The 21,149-nt window shown below is 33.9% G+C and overlaps 1 long non-coding RNA gene across 2 annotated transcripts; it reads left to right on the top strand.

Annotated features, from left to right (window-relative positions):
- Window positions 1-14,798: 14,798 nt before the first annotated feature.
- On the top strand, window positions 14,799-20,766 carry LOC142537759 (uncharacterized). Of its 2 annotated transcripts, XR_012818572.1 has the most exons (3): window positions 14,799-15,022; window positions 15,127-15,581; window positions 20,542-20,766. It is a non-coding gene; the product is annotated as an uncharacterized LOC142537759 (long non-coding RNA). The 2 variants fall into 2 exon arrangements; XR_012818571.1 differs by having other exon boundaries at window positions 14,799-15,581.
- The last annotated feature ends 383 nt before the right edge of the window (window positions 20,767-21,149 follow it).

Below are 21,149 nucleotides of genomic sequence, written 5' to 3'. Positions count from 1 at the left end.
GTGGCATACCAAGGGTATGTATCGGAGCGGAAGAACTTGAAACTCGACTTAAAAACTACAAATGCCTTATGTTTATTTCCCCACCAGAGATGACAGAAGAACAAAGTAGTCGACATAAAATTTTCACAAAAACTCCAGCTAAAAACTTGACTAGCGGCAAGTCTATGGTATCCAAGATCATCGTCCCCAGAAGCGCAATGTACCAGTAAGAGCGGAGAATCTGGAGGAAGGTGACTGATCACATAAATAATAAATTTTTGGGTCCAGAAGCAACTATGTTTTTCCAAGGCATTTCCATTAGAAATGTTTGGAATTAGAAAGAGAAGGAATATTTTGATCAAAGTATAATATTGCATCACCTGTAAAGATGTTATATTGTAAAGAACGATTTTGAATTTTGATGCTAATTTCAACGTTGAGGTTCCTTTTATAGGCTTGATGCATATACTTGCTGGTAATTTGAAATTCAAAAGAAGATTTCGATTTGTAAAATTATTATGATTTATTGTAATAATTGAAGATTTTTTTAAAAAATAATATAATATGACCTTTAAAATTGCAAAAATGTTGGAAAATTCATTTAATGAGCCAACACGATTTTGAGGCATGGATTAGGCCGGCCAACTCTTTAAAAATAAAATAAAAATAACTAAATTTAACCTACATTCTAAAAAATCTCTTCATATACTTGAATAAAAATGTCTCAAATATGTGATGAAATTGACTATTGACGTGACTAAAAATATTCATACATTAAAAATATTATAAGAAAAATACTAAATTCAAATAACTTGAAAAATTATAAATTCTTACAAGATAAAAAACATGACATGATTAAATTAAAAAATTCTTGAATTTTAAAAATATGGTCGTCGGTAATTTTTCTCTCTTTTGAATTTTTTTTAATAATTTTATTCATTTTTAAATTTTTTTCAAAATATTTAAAATACTTAAAACAGACGGATTAACCAGTTTTACACTCGCATAAACTTGGGTATCGCAAAATGTACTCTAACAGCTTCACCGGATTATAATATTATAGGAGAAAACTTACAAAGATGTGCAAAATATGTACATATTCTATGATTGGAGATATATATAGCACTTGACAATATCTTAATTAAAATCATAGTTGTTATGAATCACATTATGCAAAATTAAAGTTGCAATATTAGGTCGTATATATTTGTTTTTTTAACTCACATATATATTGTCAAATTTCGATCTTATTATATTATCTTTCTTGTTTTTATTTTGAATATTCGTCTTTTTGATGTAGCACCGATAAAATGTTAACGTGTATAGTGTCACTCAGTACCCTCGATAAAAATAATAAAATTACCAAAAACAAAACTACATGACTAAAACTGAAATTTGATAACATATGAGACCAAAATCACAAAGAAACGGACATATAATCAAAATTGCAATTTTCTCTTAAATTTTTTATTTTATGAATTTCTAAAATTTTAACATTTTTTCCATTAAGTATGATAATTTATAAAACTGAACTTCTAGATTTTTTTTTTTACGTATTTGATGTAATTTTTGAAAATATAAATACTAAATAAATTGCAAATGCATGATACATGCATAAATTTATGTACTATAGAGTATTTATCATTTTATCAAAAAATATAGTCATTAATAACAGTAAAAATTAAATCTTTAAAATCGTAAAACATCTTGAAGATATACTTTTTATCAGTTCAAATAACAATATTCTAAATATATGTACCGTGGGTCACATGTAATTCATCGATTCAAAGGCATACATGCGAATAATGATATAAACATCGAGTTACACTTTCTGTTCTTGTCTTTTTATCTCCTGCAGTCCAAAAAAAATTTTTATTTGCGAAAAAATTATTTATTTTTCCATCAACAATTATATTTTTAATCATTTGTTAGAATTTGAAATCCTTCGCGAGGGGCATTTTTTTTATTGGGTGCAATATTTATCCTTGCTTGGTAGAGCGATCGAACCGTGGTTCTTGAGTTTAAAAGATTTGAGTTGCACAATTACTACTAGCTATAGCTTTTGGTAAAGCGGTAAGCACTCAGTCCTATATTTCTCATAAATAATTTATATATTGTATTTTTAGAAGTTAAATAAAAAATATAATGCAATATTATTTGATCAAATTTTTAATTAATATATGGAGTCCAAAGACATTAGCTACTCAAGATATATACCACTACAAGTACGTATAATAATGATGACAATTTTTATACGTGAAGTGTAATTATATTATTTTTCTAATTTAATTAAACACTTCATTTTATGTATTTTTCTCTAAATGGACGATATAGAGTTATGGCTAAAAATTTGTACGATAATTTAATAAGAATTGATAAAACTGATGACATCTGTGCGGGAAGTTAGAAAAAATACAGGTATTCTTTAGTAATTTGAAATCTAACTTAAAGAAGAGGCGAATGAAAAGTCTTTGGTTTACCCATTTTTAAGGATTAAATTTTGAAATTTTAAATTATAAAAGTTATTTTATTAAGTATAAACGAGAGATTTTACAATTTTCAAATTGGAAATTAATTTTTTTTTATTTTATTTGTTAGCTATTTTTTATTTTAAAACACCTTTATTTCTAATTAATGATATGATGAAAAGTAAAATGGAGATTTTACTAGTTAATTTATATAAAATATAATTAATTGAAAATTTTCATTAAATTTTTTCATTTAATTAGTTAAATTTATTTTCAATTAAAAGCATATTTATAAAGTAAATGGTGATTTTACTAGTTATTGAAATTTTATTGCAGTTTTATTTAATTTTTTAATCTTATTTTCAATTAATGACGAGATTAGTTGAAACGATTGAATAATATGTGATGAATTTTGTGTAATTACATGTTGATGTAATTAGCTAGTTTGTTTATTGAATTACATGTGATGTGATTGCGTGGTGAATGATCATATCTTGACTAATGTGCTCAGGTGAATATTCAAGTTTTTATTTATTTTTATTAAATTGTGATTTATCACTTAGCAAAAAGGCTATTATAATCTGTAATTATACATGTTTGTTTGTATTTTTTATTTACAAGTTCGAAATTGGATGAATAAAACATAGATGCATAAATTCGGTAAACAAACAAATGAGTAATTAATGAGATTTTAACATAAAAATAATTTTTTTTAATATGATTCAAAATTTTAAATATCAAACAACCTTCTTCTATTTTCTATTTATTTTTCAGTATTACAATGACCAAGAATAATCCAATACTATCGATTCATAATTACGAACAAATTAATTGACCTAACTACAATGATTGACTTAGAAATTTATAAACTATTTTGAATCCCAAGAAACTGATATATGTTCTTATGAAAATGCACCCTCAAAGGTTTCCCATGGCTCGAACCCTATGACGATTGAGACCATCCATGAATTGAAAAGATGAAGATCTCAAAGCATGATGCTGAACGATGACATCAATGATGCATGAGCTCTAGAAATAGCATGATCTTATGAAACATGAAGCTGAAAGCCATGCCAATGTAGAAGAGTTTTATTGTTAAGAAATTCGTTATGTACGCTAAAATTTTGTTAGAGATCTATTTTGTACCCATATAAGGGGATGTTCTTCAGTCGAAGGTCATAGATCGAAGATGACATATCTCCATGAGAAACTGGCTAGCCTTGATATGATCTTACAGAACGAGTTATCCTTGGATATGGTACTTCAATCTTTGTTTGACTCATTCAAACAATTTGTGATGAACTTCAGTACATACGAGATGGAGTGTACACTTTCAAAACCCCTGAAAGAAGACAAGTTTATTGTTATTGTTATTGTTATTGTTTTTTTCTTCTGAGACCAAGAAGAGTTGTGGGTCTAAAACGAGGAAGATAATGGGAAGCGTTCCCAACCAGCAACTCCAAAAAGAATGATGCCAATGGATTGATTGTGTTGATCGATAGGAAAAACTAAAACAAAAACAAAAACAAAAACAAAAATGCCTCCATTGTGCAAAATCTGGGCATTGGAGGAGGAACTGCAAAGAATATCAAGATCGGAAACATTATGGATCAGATTAATGTTTGTTATATCTAATATTTCCATTAGTTCAGCTTCTTGGGTATTGGACACTGATTGTGTATCACATTTGTACAGTAATATGCCGGCGATGTCAACAAACAGCAAGCTACTAAATGATGAGATCTTTTTAGGCCTCGAAATTGTGCAATAGTTGCATCCACAACTATTGAAAAAGTTAATTTATCTTTAAATTCCGCTTTGGAATGATATTATTTCTATTCATGTTTTGGATATATAAGGTTATTCTTTTAATATTTCAAATGTGATTAATTTGTCATATTGTAAAGAATGAATGTATTATTGGTTCTAAATAAACTTTATATTAAGAAATTTCAATCATATCTTTATCTATATTTTTGAAATTTTAGATTAAAAGACATCACCCCTAATATAAAAATAAGCATTCAACTTATGCAAAGGCACTGTTACGTATAATTTAGAAAAGAAAATACTCCAAAAATAGCTAAGCACTTTGGGTGCCCTGGTAGTATCATTCGATTGTTAAACACAATAAAATTTATATAAACTAATAATTTAATGACCATGAAAACTTATTAATTTAGAGAGGTATTAATTAAATTGATAAATTAATAATTTATTTTTTTGTTTTAAAGAGTACTTTTTTAAATTTAGCAAACATAAATTTAATTGCATAAAAAGTCATTGTGTTTTACTAATGTTTGTATGATATTCATTGTATTAATATAAAAAAATTCATTATATATATATATATATATATAGAAGAATCACAGACTTCACCTAGATTAATATATTTAAAACAAAGTAGTTTTAAAAAAGTTTTTGCAAAAGCTCCAAGCAAAATCTTGTGTAGTGGCAAGTGTATGATAGCCGGGATCATTGTTCTTAGAAGCGCAATGCACTAGTAAAAGTGGAGAATCAGGAGGCAGGTCATTGATTACATAAATATGAAATCTACGGGACAAAAAAAATCGGTGTTTTTCTAATTCAAATCCTTGTAATACATTTTATATCAGAAAGAGAATAAGGAGTATCACTATTTTGGTCATGGTAAAATTCATTACTTGTAAAAGATCTTTTTTTTACACTAATGAAACATACTCTATCATAGAGACGCTATCACGGATCTTTATTCGTGAGACGATGTCAACTCTGCACCTATTGAAAATGAAAATTAATACTTTTGACATAAATAATATTTTTTAAATGAGTCATCCAAATAGAAGATCTGTTTCACAAATTGACTCATAAGACTATCTCACAAGAGTTTTTGTGAATAATATATCACTTAGACACCCGTAACATTTACCCTAAAAATTACAAAAACAAGACCATTATAGTTGGCTAGAATCTATTCATTTAGCAGCACCATCTATGATATTTGGATAGATAGGAATACAAAGATGTTTGAAGACTCGCTTGCAAATTTAGATAAAAATTTCTTGTATTTATATCTTTAAACAATATATCCCTCATAATTTAGACGTGGTAAATATAATTGTATGAGCATTGGCCATTGATTATTTTATTTGCACATGTATACTATACTTATACTTAAAATATTTTGACTAATACAATTTTGACTTTGGGTTATACTTCAGAAATTTTTTATACCTTTGTAATGTTATAAATATAAACTGCTTTCCAAAGTTTATTTAATTATTTATCATATTTGTTTTGCCTGGAAATAATACAATGAGGTTTTGTACTCTCAAATTTTTTTTGGTTTTAAACATTTTAAGCTAACTCTAGGGTTTAAGGACTTGGAATTTTCACGAGAAATTAAGATATGTTTGGATTTATGAATTAGAAACTGCAGATACGAAATCTATGATTAATATTATTTGGATGAGTTTACAAATAGTTAGTATCAAATCCGTTTCCTATATATCAATTTTATCATGTTCATTAATATAATTATAATGAATTTCCATTCCAATTTGAATATCATTTGAAATCATTTCTGGAATCGAATATTTCTGCCTAAAACAAATTCATCCATCCAAACAAGTTATCTAATTAGTTCAACAACATATATAGAGAGTGTTTCCACTTGTAAATTCACGTACACTGGTGTACGATTAGGACAAAATATAATGTTAAGAGTATATTACCATTTATAAATACGAAAATAAATTTTAAAAAAACTTTTATTATTGGTTACCATTCCAAAACACAAAATCACTTATTGATTTTCCAATAATATTTCTTTACAATCTGGAAAGAGTGATCATTGTAAATGGAGTAAATCCCATCACTTCTGGCATACCAAGGGTATGTATTGGAGATGAAGAGATGGAAATTCCCTTTAAAAACATTAAATGCCTTATGTTTATCTCCCCACCAAAGATGACAGGAGAACAAAGTAGTTGCGAAATTTTTTTTCACAGAAACTAAAATTAAAATATTGTTTAGTGGCAAGTGTAGAGATCATCGTCCCCAAAAGCGCAATGCACTAGTAAGAGTGGAGAATCTGGAGGAAGGTCGTTGATCACATAAACATGCAATTTGGGAGCCAAGAAGCAACGATGTTTTTTCAAGGCATTTCATTTCGAAATGTTTGGAATCAGAAAGAGAAGGAATATTTTGAACAAAGTATAATCTTGCATCACTTGTAAAGATTGATAGACTTAATTTAATTATGGTGATGATAGTCAAAACCAGTAGATCATATTAGTTAAACCAGAAAACAATATAAAAAGCAGAAGTTCCCTTATCGTCTTAACAAAGCAGTACTCTTCGAGTACTTATCAGCTTAGAGAAACAGAAGCAGAACTTGTCTTTTGCTAAATCAGATTTTATCGGTCTTATGTTAAATGTTACCGTTACTTTACCAAGTATGAGTATTAAATGCTTCATTAAAGCTGAACAAAGTCATTTAATACGCATTACCTATTTTGATATGAAACAAGACTGATTGTTTTGAAGCCTTTTTGCAGGAACCTTTTTCAAAGCTGTTTCTATCAGAAGTCAAAGAAGTCGTTTTGATTATAGAAGTTGGATTCAAGTTATCTATATATATGAATCAAACCCATTTAAAGAACAACACTGATTATTTTATCAAGGAACATATTATCTATCCAACGTTACATTGAGCAACCGCAAACCAATCGTTATCTTCTAAGCTCAACTTACAGAAAAGCAGTACAAGCTTCATATTATACGTATGATCTTTGGAGATCATTTTGTACTGCTGTTTCTTCATCTCTTCAAGCAAAACACTTTACTATATTTTGAAGAAGAGTTTGTAATCTGGAAAAGAGTCTTTTCCAGAACCTTGTCATATTGAATTATATTGTGTTGAGATACTAAGAGTTTCAGTAGGATAATGATAAGTCCTGCTGAAGTGGGTGTGTACTGTAAAATCCAAAGTCTTTTGGTGATACCTTCTGGAAACAGAAAAAGGGGAGATGTAGAAGATTTTATCTTCGAACTTTCAGAAACAACTATTGTTCTACTGCCTACTGTTCTTACTGTTTTCACCTTACTTCATCAGATCGTTTCCGCACTTATTATTGTGATCTGCTGAACTTACTTTTGAACAAGAATAGTTACAGTCTCTAACAGGATTCTAGCACCTTTTGCAAAAACGACCGTCAAAAGAAAGAGTTTATTCACCCCCTCTAAACTCTACATCGATCCCCAACAAGTGATATCAGAGCAGATTTCTCTTGTTCTGAAAAATTACAACAGATATGGCACATTTCAGCAAGGTTCCTATGTTCTCAAAAGAAGATTTTGATGACTGGAAGATCCGGATGCAAGCTCATCTTGCGACTCAAGATGATGACATGTGGTATGTCATCACAGATGGTCCATTAAAAATTTTAAAGCCCGACTCTGCTATTGCTGTTACTGAGGGAGCACCTCAGATGGTTGAGAAGCACAGAAGTGAATGGACTGGAAAGATAAAAAGAAAGTCAATCTTGATAATGTTGCGAAGGACATCATCTATAAAACTCTTAATAAGAACACCTTTAACAAGATCAAGATGTGCTCTACTGCGAAAGAAATTTGGAAAAAGCTCATTCAAATCTGTGAAGGAAATGAGCAGACAAAGGAGAATAAACTGTCTGTAGCAATGCAGAAATTTGAGAATCTCAAAATGAAATTTGGAGAAACTCTGTTTGAGTTTGATGAACGTTTCAGTAGCCTGGTTAATGAGCTAGCAGCTCTTGGCAAAGAGCACGGCAACAAAGAGATAGCACTCAAAGTTATGAGAGCTTTACCCAGGGAATGAGACGTTAAAACAATGGCTATGAGAGTCTCTAAAGATCTAAACAAGTTGGAGCTACATGACTTGTTTGCTGACCTAAAATCCTATGAGTTCGAACCTGGAAGTAAGAAGCGGAGAAGAGCCCTCATCAAATCTACCTACCAAGGCTCTTGCCGCTACTACTACTGCTACTACTCTTGCTGCTGCTGCTGCTGTAGTTGTTCCACAAGCATTACCTGATACCATCATTGAGAGCACTTCTGAAAAGACCGATGAAAAGATCAGCAATGATGCTATGTCTTTATTTGTGAAGAAATTCTCCAGATTTATGAAGAAGAATCACCGAGCTTACCAAAACCCTAATCGGAACTTCAAGAAGGATTCACCACCTGGTGACATGGCGTGTTTTAACTGTGGAAAGATCGGCCACTTTATTGCTGATTGTCCAAAGTCCAAGAAGGATGACCAGAAGAAAAAGGAATACAAGAGGAATGACAAGAAATTCAGAAGAGATCGTAAAGCAATAATTGCTGAGGAAAACAAATCTAAATGGGCGGATTCTAGTTCTGAGTCTTCTGATTCAGAAAGTCATTCTAGCAAAAGTGATGCAGAAGAGATCAAATGTCTCATGGCAGATATGGAACCAACCTCGACATCTGGAGAAGTACTTGACTTTGACTCTGACGAATTTACCCGAACTGATTTGATTAAAGCACTGCATGACATGGTGGAAGAGTACTCGAGACTTTCTCAATCATTCGAGGAAGTTAAGATTGAAAATCTAAACTTAAAGGATCAAGTCGGTAAGTTCACTTGTTTACAAGAGAACAGCTGCAATGATTTAAAAATTGAGATGAGTAAGTTAAGAACTGAGAATGAAAGAGTAAATGCAGATTATCAGACAATGAGATCTGAAAATCAGAAGTTTTCTGTTCTGGTAAATGAATGGAATAAGTCGTCTGTTTCATTAGAAAAGATGCAAGAATTGCAAAAGCAATCCAGAGACAGAAGTGGTCTCGGATTCAGCAATAATGAAATCATATCTGAAACCAGTACCAAGCCAGAACTGGATACAAGCAAAGGGAAATACATTCGCTTTGTTAAATCCAATGTGGTATATAAACCAGAAGTACCAAATTTTCGAGTTGAAAGGAATGTAGATCAGACGAGCAGAAGAAAGCATTATGGTAGATCAGACGAGCAGAAGAAAGCATTATGGTCTGGGATATGTTGAACCTAAGGGAAAATTTCACCAGAGTTCTGGATCCAGTAGAGGATTCAACTCAGGAGGACAACCCTCTATGAAGGTTAAAAACTACCAGTACTATAATTCTAGACTTGTTCAGAAGAGATACAGGTCAGACAACAAAAACAGTATGGAAGAACAACATTCTAAGATGCATACTGTTAGAAATAACAGGCCTTCTGTTGGACACACCTCTTTAGATACCCGAAGTATAAGGTCACCAAGAATTGTACAAATGTGGGTCCCTAAAGGACTGATAAGGCTTGGACCCAAATAGATATGGATACCAGATACTAAAATTTGTGTTTGCAGAAATAGAAGAAGAAAACCAACATCATCAATTCTACATGGTATCTGGACAGTGGTTGTTCCAGTCATATGACTGGACAAATGAGTCTACTTTCAGAAGTAATAAGTTGTGCTGGACCAAAGATAACTTTTGGGGACAACTCAAAAGGTAAAACCGTGGGTAAGTCTAAGATTATCCATGATAACATAACTATTAATGATATACTCATGGTTGAGAATCTTTGTTATAATTTGATTAGCATTAGTCAACTATATGATAATGGTTATTCTGTAGCTTTTCAGAAGCACACATGCACAGTTAAAGATGTTGTTGAGTTTACTGTATTAACTGGAAAGAGAGAAGACAACACCTAAAAAGTTTCATGGAACTTAGATCATGCTAATGTTTCTACATGTTTAGTTGCCTCTCTTACTGATAAGCATTGGCTCTGGCATAAGAGATTGAATCACCTGAATTTAAAGTCAATCAATAATCTCAAGAAGCAGAACATAGTTGATGGATTGCCTGATATTAACTTTGTTAAGAATCATGTATGTTCTGCATGTCAACTTGGAAAACAAGTGAAATCTAGCTTCAAGAATAAAGGTAGTAAATCAACTTCAAGGTGTTTGAAATTATTGCATATGGACTTGTTTGTTCCAATCCCTATCATGAGCTTAGGGAGAATGAAGTATACACTTGTTGTTGTTGATGACTTTTCTAGATTTACATGGGTAATATTTCTTACTGGAAAAGATCAAACCAGTAGCCTCCTGATCAAGCTTCTGAAAAAGATTCAAAATGAAAAATCAATTTCCATCATTAAAATCAGAAGTGATCGGGGTACTGAGTTTACTAACAAGATTCTTGAGTTGTATTTAGATTAACAGGGCATTCATCATGAATATTCAGCTGCCAAAACACCTCAACAAAATGAAGTAGCTGAGAGGAGAAACAGAACTCTTAAAGAAGCTGCTAGAACAATGCTAGCAGATGCAGACATTTCTCAGCGCTTCTGGGCAGAAGCAATCAACACCGCATGCTACACACAAAATATAACCATGGTCAACAAGAGGCACAATCAGACTCCATATGAAATATGGAAAGGGAGTAAACCTAGTGTATCTTATTTTCATGTATTTGGTTGCAAATGCTTTGTGCACAATAACGGTAAAAACTATTTGACTGCATTTGATTCAAAATCAGATGCTGGACTTTTTCTTGGTTGTTCTGCAGTAAAAAAAGCTCAATAGAACTCTCAATGTTGAAGAATCTGTTTATGTTGTCTTCGATGAAGATAGTAGTGCTCCTGAAATTTCTAATATGTCAAATTTGAGTAACAGATTAGACATGATTCATCTGGAACTGGATAGTGAAGATGATGTAGAACCCAGTGTTAAAGATGATTAAAATCCAGAACCAGACATTCCTCTGGTAGAACCAGTTGTTCAGAAACAAGATATACCAGAAAAAGAAGTGAATATTCCAGAACCTGCTACTGCTTCGGCTGAACCTGATTCAAATCCATCTAACCAGAAAGATATTTCTTTAAACCCTTTTGTTTGGAGAAAATCCCATCCTCCATCTTTGGTTATTGTTAATCCAGCAGCTCCTTTGAGAACCAGAAGGCAAATGATTAATGAATATATGCATGATGCCTTTATTTCTCAGGACGAACCAAAGAAAATTGAAGAAGCTCTTCTAGATCCAAGCTGGATCGAAGCCATGCAGGAAGAACTGAATCAATTTAAAAGGAATGAAGTTTGGTTTCTAGTACCTAGACCATCTCACCAAGCTGTAATTGAACCCGGTGGGTATTTAGAAACAAGCTAAATGAAGAAGGCACTATGATCAGAAATAAAGCAAGACTGGTGGCCCAATGTTTGAGACAAGAAGAAGGAATAGACTATTATGAAACCTATGCACCAGTAGCAAGGCTTGAAACTATCAGAATATTTTTAGCCTTTGCTGCTTTTAAGAACTTCAAAGTTTATCAAATGGATGTGAAGAGTGCCTTCCTAAATGGTCTACTACAAGAAGAGGTCTACGTTGAACAACCTTTAGGTTTTACTGATCATTTCTTACCACATCATGTTTTCAAATTACACAAAGCTCTGTATGGTTTAAAACAGGCACCTAGAGCATGATATGACACCCTCTCACAATTTCTTGTAAATCATGATTTTATTATTGGCACAGTAGACAAGAATTTGTTCACTTTAGTTAAGAATAAACACATTCTATTAGTGCAGATTTATGTTGATGACATTATCTTTGGATCAACTAACCCCAAACTGTGTGCAAAGTTTGCCAAATTGATGCAGGAACAATTCGAAATGAGTATGATGGGAGAATTAACATTCTTCCTAGGACTGCATATCAAAAAACTTGAAACTGGAATTTTCATAAATCAAGCCAAGTATACTAAGGAGCTACTGAAAAAGTTTGGCATGGAAGCATGCTCTGCTGCTTCCACTCCTATTAGCTCATCTACTAAACTTGACAAGGATGATAGTGTAATTCCAGTAGAGGTAACTCAGTATCGTGGTCTAATTGGCTCACTATTATATCTTACTGCCAGTAGACCTGATATCATGTTTGCTGTTTGCATTTGTGAAAGATTTCAGTCTAACCCTAAGCAGTCACATTATATTGCTGCTAAACATATTCTGAAGTACTTAAAAGGAACTCAAAATGTCGGCTTATGGTATCCTAATGATTCATCTTTTAATCTTATTGGATATTCAGATGCTGATTATGTAGGTTGCAAACTAGACAGGAAAAGCACAAGTGGTTTTTGTCAATTTCTTGGTGATAGGCTGATCTCCTAGTTTAGTAAAAAGCAGACTTCCATAGCTACATCTACTGCAGAAGCAGAATACCTCGCTGCTGGAAGCTGTTGTTCTCAAATACCGCGGATGCAACAACAACTCAAAGACTATGGAGTTCAAGCCTCTCAATCACCTATCTTCTGTGACGATACCAGTGCTATTGCAATCACGTAAAATCCAGTACTTCATTCCAGAACAAAGCACATTGACACCAGACATCATTTTATTAGAGATCATGTGCAGAAGAAGGACATTCGTCTGGAATACGTTTATACTGATTTACATGCAGCAGACATCTTTACAAAACCTCTGCCTGAGAATAAGTTTTCTTATTTTCGAAATATACTCGGTTTAATTGATTTAACTTGATTATATTGGTGTTACCATCCTGTTAATTATTATCAGTTATATGTTATTCGACTAACATTGATTTATTTGCAGAAGAGTAAGGAGACAACATCGTGTAACTACTGAAATTTCTTGAATCAGACATATCGAATTGGTGTTATTTAACACTTGTTATCTTATAGACAAGTCACATTTAATATTGAAGAAGTTGAAGAGTCGCAAGTCAACCGAAACGTCTTCTGATTTATTCAAACGGAGTTTTTTTTATCCGTTATTTATATTTACATTTCAATAAAAGCAGTAGATAAACAAAGATATGACAAAATGAGTTTTTCATTCATAAAACCAGATGCATTACAATATTTTTATCTACTACATTTGTTGATATCAGCAGTATGAAGTACTTCAGTGCAAAGTACTTCAGCAGGAATCTAACTACGGATTGCTGAGATCCCCTCTCTTCGAATGATTGTGGTTGTGGAAGAGATGATTCCACAGCTTAGTCCTAATAATTTCGAACAATCTAACTGATTGTTCATATTATAAACCGATGAATTTCTTCCAAGTCTTCATATCTTGAAAAAGGATGTCTTCAAACATCTTCTTACGAGACGCTGGAAATTGCCTCTGGATCTCCTCTGCTGATTCAGACTCCGGAGAAGACTCCGAGAGATTACTTGTTCTACCCATTTGATTTGATAAAAGTATAAATGACTTAGTTTGTGAACTTGCAGGTACTTATATAGGGTCTCGGGAAGCTGAAGAGATGGCTATCTGACTACACGAATACCAAGAATCATCTATCATTCCCTCAGATTTCGTATCTTCGTATTTATTAGTTGCATTAATTAAGGGGGAACAGTATTGTTTTCAGACTTATATTTTCGTGCTTTGGCAGAAGCAGAAAGGATGTTTGTCTTTTCGATAAAACAATGTGTGTACTGGTTTTGTATCCAAGTGCTGAAAATATTTCAGTACCCTATAACTTCCAGTAGATATTATCATAAAACGACAAACCATCTTCTGGATATTTTCAGTAATCAATTGTACAGCCCGCTCTTTTAATTACTTTTCAAATTTTGAAATCATTAGTCTTTCTGACACACTTTGTTTAACTTTTCAAAAATCAACCGCAAACATATTGACACATGTCCTTATGTTTCACTGACGGCTGTACATTCTTGAATCTTAACCGCCTCTCTCATCTCATTTCACCTTTACGCTTTTAGACTTTTGCTTACCATCTACTGTTTTCTCTTGCACTCATCTCACTTGCAGATTCTACTTCATACTTTCTCTAAATTGAAGAAATGGCCGAAGCATATGCACTGAACGCCTATCAAGTTAACTTCGCATCAGTCCTAACAATCAAGGACGAAAATCTTGTGAAAATGTTTCAAGCCATCGAGAAATCTGGTTTAAGAAGATTCTTAAAAGCACCTGCTATCATTTACAAAACTACTCTTTTGGACTTCTATGCCAAGGCAACTGTACAAGAAGGAAAAATCATCTATTCTCAAGGGAACGCATCTATTTCCATCGACGGTGCCTGTAAGGTCCTGGAATTAATTATCCGGTAATTTTTGCATAATTAGAATAATTATTGAGTTGTAAATTAAAATAATTATTTATGCAAATAATTTTAGAAAGTGTGTTAAAAATATGTATTTTAGAATATCGGAGAATTTAACGATATAAAATACATATAGAGTTTAAATAACACACGAGTTCTTAAAATATGTAAAATCCGGATAAAATAGACTCAATTTATTAAATGTTATGGTCAATTATTACACACATATACACAACTTATCTAAGGGAAGAAAGGAAATAGAAAAGAGAGAAGAAACCCAATTTCCGTCAACCTCATCACCTTCAAATTGGAGAGGCCATAACTTTACCGTCCGGCGTCGAAATCTTGAACAGTTTGAGGGATTTTCTTCCTTACATCAGTAGCTTCGTCTTGAACCATGAATCGCCACTTTTGATGCTCGTTTCAGCCCAAATCGAGGCCTGTTCGTGGCTGCTACTGTTGGCTCGGTTTAGGTGAGATTTAAGTTTAGTTCCTTGGAGTTTTGTTGTATGTTGGAGTGGGTTTTAAGCCTTGTGATTTCCCTGTAACTCCAGCTCGTTTTCTGAAATTTTTTCAGCTCGTGAACAGTAACTCCGACGTGTTTCCGGTTGGCTACCGCCTCGAGACCGCTAGCGACTAGAGTAAGCTTCGACCTTGTGAGTTCCTAGTCCGAAATTTCAGCTTCTAAGCGTGATAGTAGGTTGCCGAAATTTGGATTTTTACATGTTTCAGTTTAAATCATTTTTGTCGTTCGAATAGCGTTAAATTGACGTATTTATCGGATAATTGTTGTATGTTCAGTCATTGGAATTCTTCGAGGTATAATTCGGCGAGCCTATTAATTATGTCGAATCATTTTGTGTTATATTGAAAGATATTCTAGTATGGTTGTTATCGTTGGAATCAATCTAAGGATTATCGAGTTGATAATGGTTGGAATGTAAATGAGTTGTGGAATTATTTGTTTTATTTTATTATTTTAGGTAGAGAGAGTTCAGTTGATCGTTCTTGAAGATCATTTTCGTGATATAGGTATGTTACCGCTCGGTAACATATGACGGTAAAATATAAATTATGTTTAATTGTCATTCTGTGTTACATTGATCGTGTTAATGACTTGTTGAGTGTTGTAATTTGTTAGATGCCTTCGTGTGATATATGTTTATTATTGTGACATATTATTGGCATTTAGCATATGACATACTGTTGTGACATTCATCTTGAGCGATATCGTTCTTGTTAGCCCATTGTTGATATCCGTTGTTATCTGGCACTGATGTTTATCTCGAGATCATAGTGTGGCTGATAAGCCTATACACATGAGACCGTAGATGTGATTGAACAATCCCATGGTTAGTTCAGCTTTTTGGGGTGAGCGCTGGGATTGTGTCATCTAGTTCGTTTTGTTGTGCCATCCTGTTATATCGTATCAGCTGTATGAAGGTCAAGTCAGGGGTTTTATTCAACACAGCTTGGCATACCTCGCATACTTGGCAGGGTGGTTTAGCTTCATGACGATGTAGATCCCCTGTGTTGTTTGTTATTCGTGAATCTACTGCAAGGTCTTCTGCTTTTAGACCCGTGATACATGCTTTATCTTCGGGTAAAGACAAAGGAAAACTCATTGAAGAACCACCATTTCACGCCGCCAAATCATCTATTTTATCGGGTATAGATCTTCATTTGGAAGAGATTGAGAAATCTGCCAATGAAGAAATGACTTTCTTTGATGATTGGCACAAGGTTCGAGTATTCCATCCTCTCACATTCTTCAGAACACCAGGTGCATTTCGAAAAATGGTAAATAATGAAGAGAAGGTATTTGATCTTGCCAAGACGGAAAATGTAATTGAAGCAATGAGTCACCGAAGTTTCATTCTTGAGCAGCTTAAATGACAGAAGCTGGAATCAGTGTTGAAGACTCTTCAGTCAAATTTTGATAACTTGATTCCCACTGCTGCTCAGGATCAGAATGTGATCCGTATTCTAACTGACCGATTGAGAATGATGAATGAGCAACTTCTTGCTCAGGAACAGAATTTTGAAGAATCTGTACCGTATTCAGTAGGCTTCATTCCAGACTTTGCTCAGACTAAGCCAGTTGAGGAAAGGATTATTGCTCCTCCAGAAGCTAAGGTCTCTAGTACTCCTGGATCTCAAAAGTTGCCTACTCAATCGTCTTCTCTTATTTCTGTTCGTGAATTGGCTTCAGTAGAGGAAGTCATTCAATCTATTGCTCTTAGTGTCTCTGCTGCACCGGAAGCAGCTCAGGCTGATGACATGGTTCAACTGGAAACTTCTCCGGCAGCCCCACACCTAGCAGAATCGGATGCTGCCCAATCTTCATCACCGCCAAATTTGGAGATTTTCTCTACTGCACATCAAGCAGAAATGGTAGCTATCTTGAATGATCCAATTCCAGCCACTGAACCGTTGGAGGCCATAGAAGCCAAGCAACCAGAAGAAGAGCACTTCATGAATCCTCTGCTACTGCTGAAAGATCTTCTGCTGAACAGTCTTCTGCTATCACTACTGCTCCACCAGATCATGTTTCTTCTACTGCCTTAGTTGTCCTTGCTACTGACTCACACTCTCAAATTTCTCATATTGCGCATCTTACTGAAATCAAAGGACGAATGCTCGCCAGAAGCCCATCCCCAGAAGAAGAACAATTCAATCTTGAATCTGAGATTGATATCCTGAGACGGAACTTTGACAGAATTTCTGAAATAGTCAAGTAATTATCCTACGAACATGCTGGTCAAGTTGGAGCCGCCAACCTCTTCCAGGAACGCATGACCGAACACGTCTTCAACGCGGCGAAATCATTGTCCAAGCTTCAAGTTGAATCCGACCTTTTCAGAAAGAATGTCTTGACCAGTCACGCCAACCTCGTTCTGGGTCAGTCCGACGTTAATCAAACTGTCTCTAATCTCACGTCGTCTCTTCGCACAATTTCGATAAAGCTGAAGCTACTGATTTGAAGCTTGGATCCATTGACGCCAAGATTGAGTCCCACTCTCAATCCCTCCAGGCACTTAATGATCGTGTCTCGATTCAAGCCGCAATTCTAGAAATGGTGCATAACAGCATTATCCATCTTACTGGTCGAGTTGATGTATTGCTTACTCGCTTTGATGCCAAAAAGAAGGAAACAGTAGAACGAATGACAGAAGAAGGAAGAACTGAAGGACATGTTGCAGAATCATCTTACAGAAGTCAAGATCCTAATGAAGATGATGCTCTATTCAAAGATATTGGGACTGATGATTAATCTTTCTGATTAATACTCTTTTGAACTTTGATTTACTGATTATTTACTACTTTGTTATCTTTGATATCTGTTTTTCTGATAATTGTTTTATTCCTCAGCACTAACTTCTAGGTTTTGGCATCAGCACAAAAGGAAAATTGATATATTTAATTTAATTGTGGTGATGATAGTCAAAACCAGTAGTTCATATTAGTTAAACCAGAAAACAGTATAAAAAGCATAAGTTCCCTTATTGCCTTAACAAAGCAGTACTCGAAAACAGAAGCAGAACTTGTCTTTTGCTAAATCAGAACATATTGATCTTATATTAAATGTTACCGTTACTTTACCAAGTACGAGTATTAAATGCTTCATTAATGCTGAACAAAGTCATTTAATACGCATTACCTATTTTGGTATGAAACAAGACTGATTGTTTTGAAGCCTTTTTGCAGAAACCTTTTTAAGCAATAAAGCTGTTTCTATCAGAAGTCAAAGAAGTCGTTTTGATTATAGACTTTGGATTCAAGTTATCTATATATATGGATCAAACACATTTAAAGAACAACACTGATTATTTTATCAAGGAACATATTATTTATCCAACGTTACATTGAGCAACCGCGAACCAATCATTATCTTCTAAGCTCAACTTACAGAAAAACAGTACACGCTTTATACATCTGATCTTTGGAGATCATTTTGTACTGCTGTTTCTTCATCTCTTCAAGCAAAACACTTTACTATATTTTGAAGAAGAGTTTGTAATCTGGAAAAGAGTCTTTTCCAGAACCTTGTCATATTGAATTATATTGTGTTGAGATACTGTAAGGCCCTGTAATTAATTATCCGGTAATTTGGCATAATTAGAATAATTATTGAGTTGTAAATTAAAATAATTATTTATGCCAAATAAATTCAAGAAGTGTGTTAAAAATATGTATTTTAGATTATCGGAGAATTTAACGATATAAAATACATATAGAGTTTAAATAACACACGAGAGCAAAATAAATTCAGACCGGGATAAATGGGCTTGGGTTACTATTTTGGTGATCCATTATTATTATTAAATGCATACAATACACACATATCTCATTCAAAAGAAAAAAAGAAACGAGAGAAAGAAGAGAAAGGAAAGAAAGAAGGAAACCCCAATTCCCGTCACCCTTGGAGCAACCACGGCAAAATCGCGATATCTCCTCCGTCCGGCGTCAAATCTCGATCGTTCTGAAGGGGTGTCTTCCTAACATCCTAGGCTTCGATTCAAGAATGAAATCACGAATTTTGAGCAAGGAAACGAGCAGATCGAAGCTCCATTTCGTGAGCCCTGTTTCTGTACAGTTTTTTGGTGAGTTCAGTTTTTGTGCTTCTGAAATTCGAAGTTTTGTGTATTGTGCGTTAAGAATCTTGACTTGTGGTTCAAATAGAACTTGTATCTCTGTTTGTTAGCTTTCTATAGCCGCTAGAATCATCGAATTTTTATAAGAAACGGATTTGTTATGATTTTTCTACCAAAATATGTCAAAATGGAATTCTGTGTTGGAGCTGTGTACAACACCTACTGTAATTCGGGTTTATGGAATTTAAGCGCTCGGATTCTGGACTTATGATCCAAATACGAGTTGTAGAGCTATGTGTTGTCTTCGTAATGATATAAGATTCGTTAAATTCCATTAAGAATTGAGCAAGTTATGCTTGTTTTTCTGGAACTGCTCGGTGTATGAGATTCTGTCCGCGAATTCGGAAGTAGCAGTGTGTTCTTGAAAATTCTGAGAATAATCTACTGAGATTCTGAAGATGGTTTCAACTAAAGAAACTTAGATAATTGAGTTATCTTTCATTTCCATTTGGCGGATATTTATTTGAGTTAATATTGAGCGAGATACGAATTTTATGCTCTTTTGTGCCAAATCGGACATTGGTATGGAATGTAGTTTTCATGATTGGCTTATTGTGGTTTTGTTTAGGCCGAGAGTCTTGAAGAGAAGTTGATATTGGAGTTTCAAGTTGGTAATAGGTATGTTACAGCTCGGTAACATACGACGGTAAAACATAAATTATGTTTAATTGTCATTCTGTGTTACATGGATCGTGTTTTTGACTTGTTGACTGTTGTAAATTGTTAAATACATTCGTTGTGATCTATGTTTATTATTATGACATATTATTGACATTTAGCATCGGGTATACAGTTATGACATTCATGTTGAGCGTATCGTTCTTGTTAGTCCATTGTTGATATCCGTTGTTATCTGGCACTGTTGTTTATCTTGGGATCATTGTGTGGTTGATAGGCCTATACACATGAGACCGTAGATGTGATTGAACAATTCCGTGGTTAGTGCAGCCTTTTGAGGTGAGCGCTGGGATTGTGTCATCTAGTTCTTTTTGTTGTGTCATCCTGTTATATCGTATCAGCTGTATGGAGGCCGAGTCAGGGGTGTTATTCATCACAGCTTGGCATACCTCGTATACTTGGCAGGGCGGTTTAGTTGCATGACGATGTAGCTCCCCTGTGTTGTTGCTCGAGCATTATTCCAGTTGTTATTGTACCGTTTGTTGGCTCCTGTTATCCCGGTTATTCGTTGAGCCTTTCATGTATTGCATATTACATTTCATTATATGATTATGCATGGTTTATGTTATTGTTGTTATTGTTGGACTGTTTCATACCAGAATCCTAACCTCAGTTGTTTTCTGGGGGGCTGTTGTGGTTGCTATTGGGCACCATGGTAGATCTCCCGAGTCGTTTTGCAGCATCAGGCCGAGGTTCCGCCAGTGGAGCTCGGGATTGAGGTTGGATTGCTTGGTTCTGTTCAATGGAGTCTCCCAGTTAGTCTATATGTATGTCTTGAGTTTGTTCAGTCTTGTATTGTAGTTTATTTGCCGGGGAGATGCCCCGTGTATCTGTAGTGGTATTTGGTTGTTTTTGTGATGTTTTGAGTCGACTCTGAGATTCTTTTGATCTGGTGAGTAATTGGTAAGTTTTAATTTCTGTTTAGTCGTAATTGGTAAGTTTTAATTTCTGTTTAGTCCTGGCCAGTGCGGCTATAGGTTGTTTAACCTTGGTTTTGTTTTAATGACTCTAGTTGGAGTATATTTTGATATAAATTGATGCTTGAATTTTTCGGGATGTCCTATTTACGGGGAGGTCATGCCGAAATTTTTCTAGGTCCTTAGGTCCGTTTTAAATTATTTTAAACCATTTCCGCTGTAAATCTAAATCAAACCATTATTGTTTGATCATTAATTGTGCATTAGAAGTAGATTGGCCTCACAGATACTAAGAGTTTCAGTAGGCAAAGGATAAGTCATGCTGAAGTGGGTGTGTACTAGTGCGTACT

The sequence above is a fragment of the Primulina tabacum genome, chromosome 1 (assembly GCF_025594145.1).
Source record: "Primulina tabacum isolate GXHZ01 chromosome 1, ASM2559414v2, whole genome shotgun sequence".
NCBI classification, from domain to species: domain Eukaryota; kingdom Viridiplantae; phylum Streptophyta; class Magnoliopsida; order Lamiales; family Gesneriaceae; genus Primulina; species Primulina tabacum.
The sequence above is the reverse complement of the archived record's forward strand: the minus strand, read 5'-3'. Positions and strand labels throughout refer to the sequence as shown.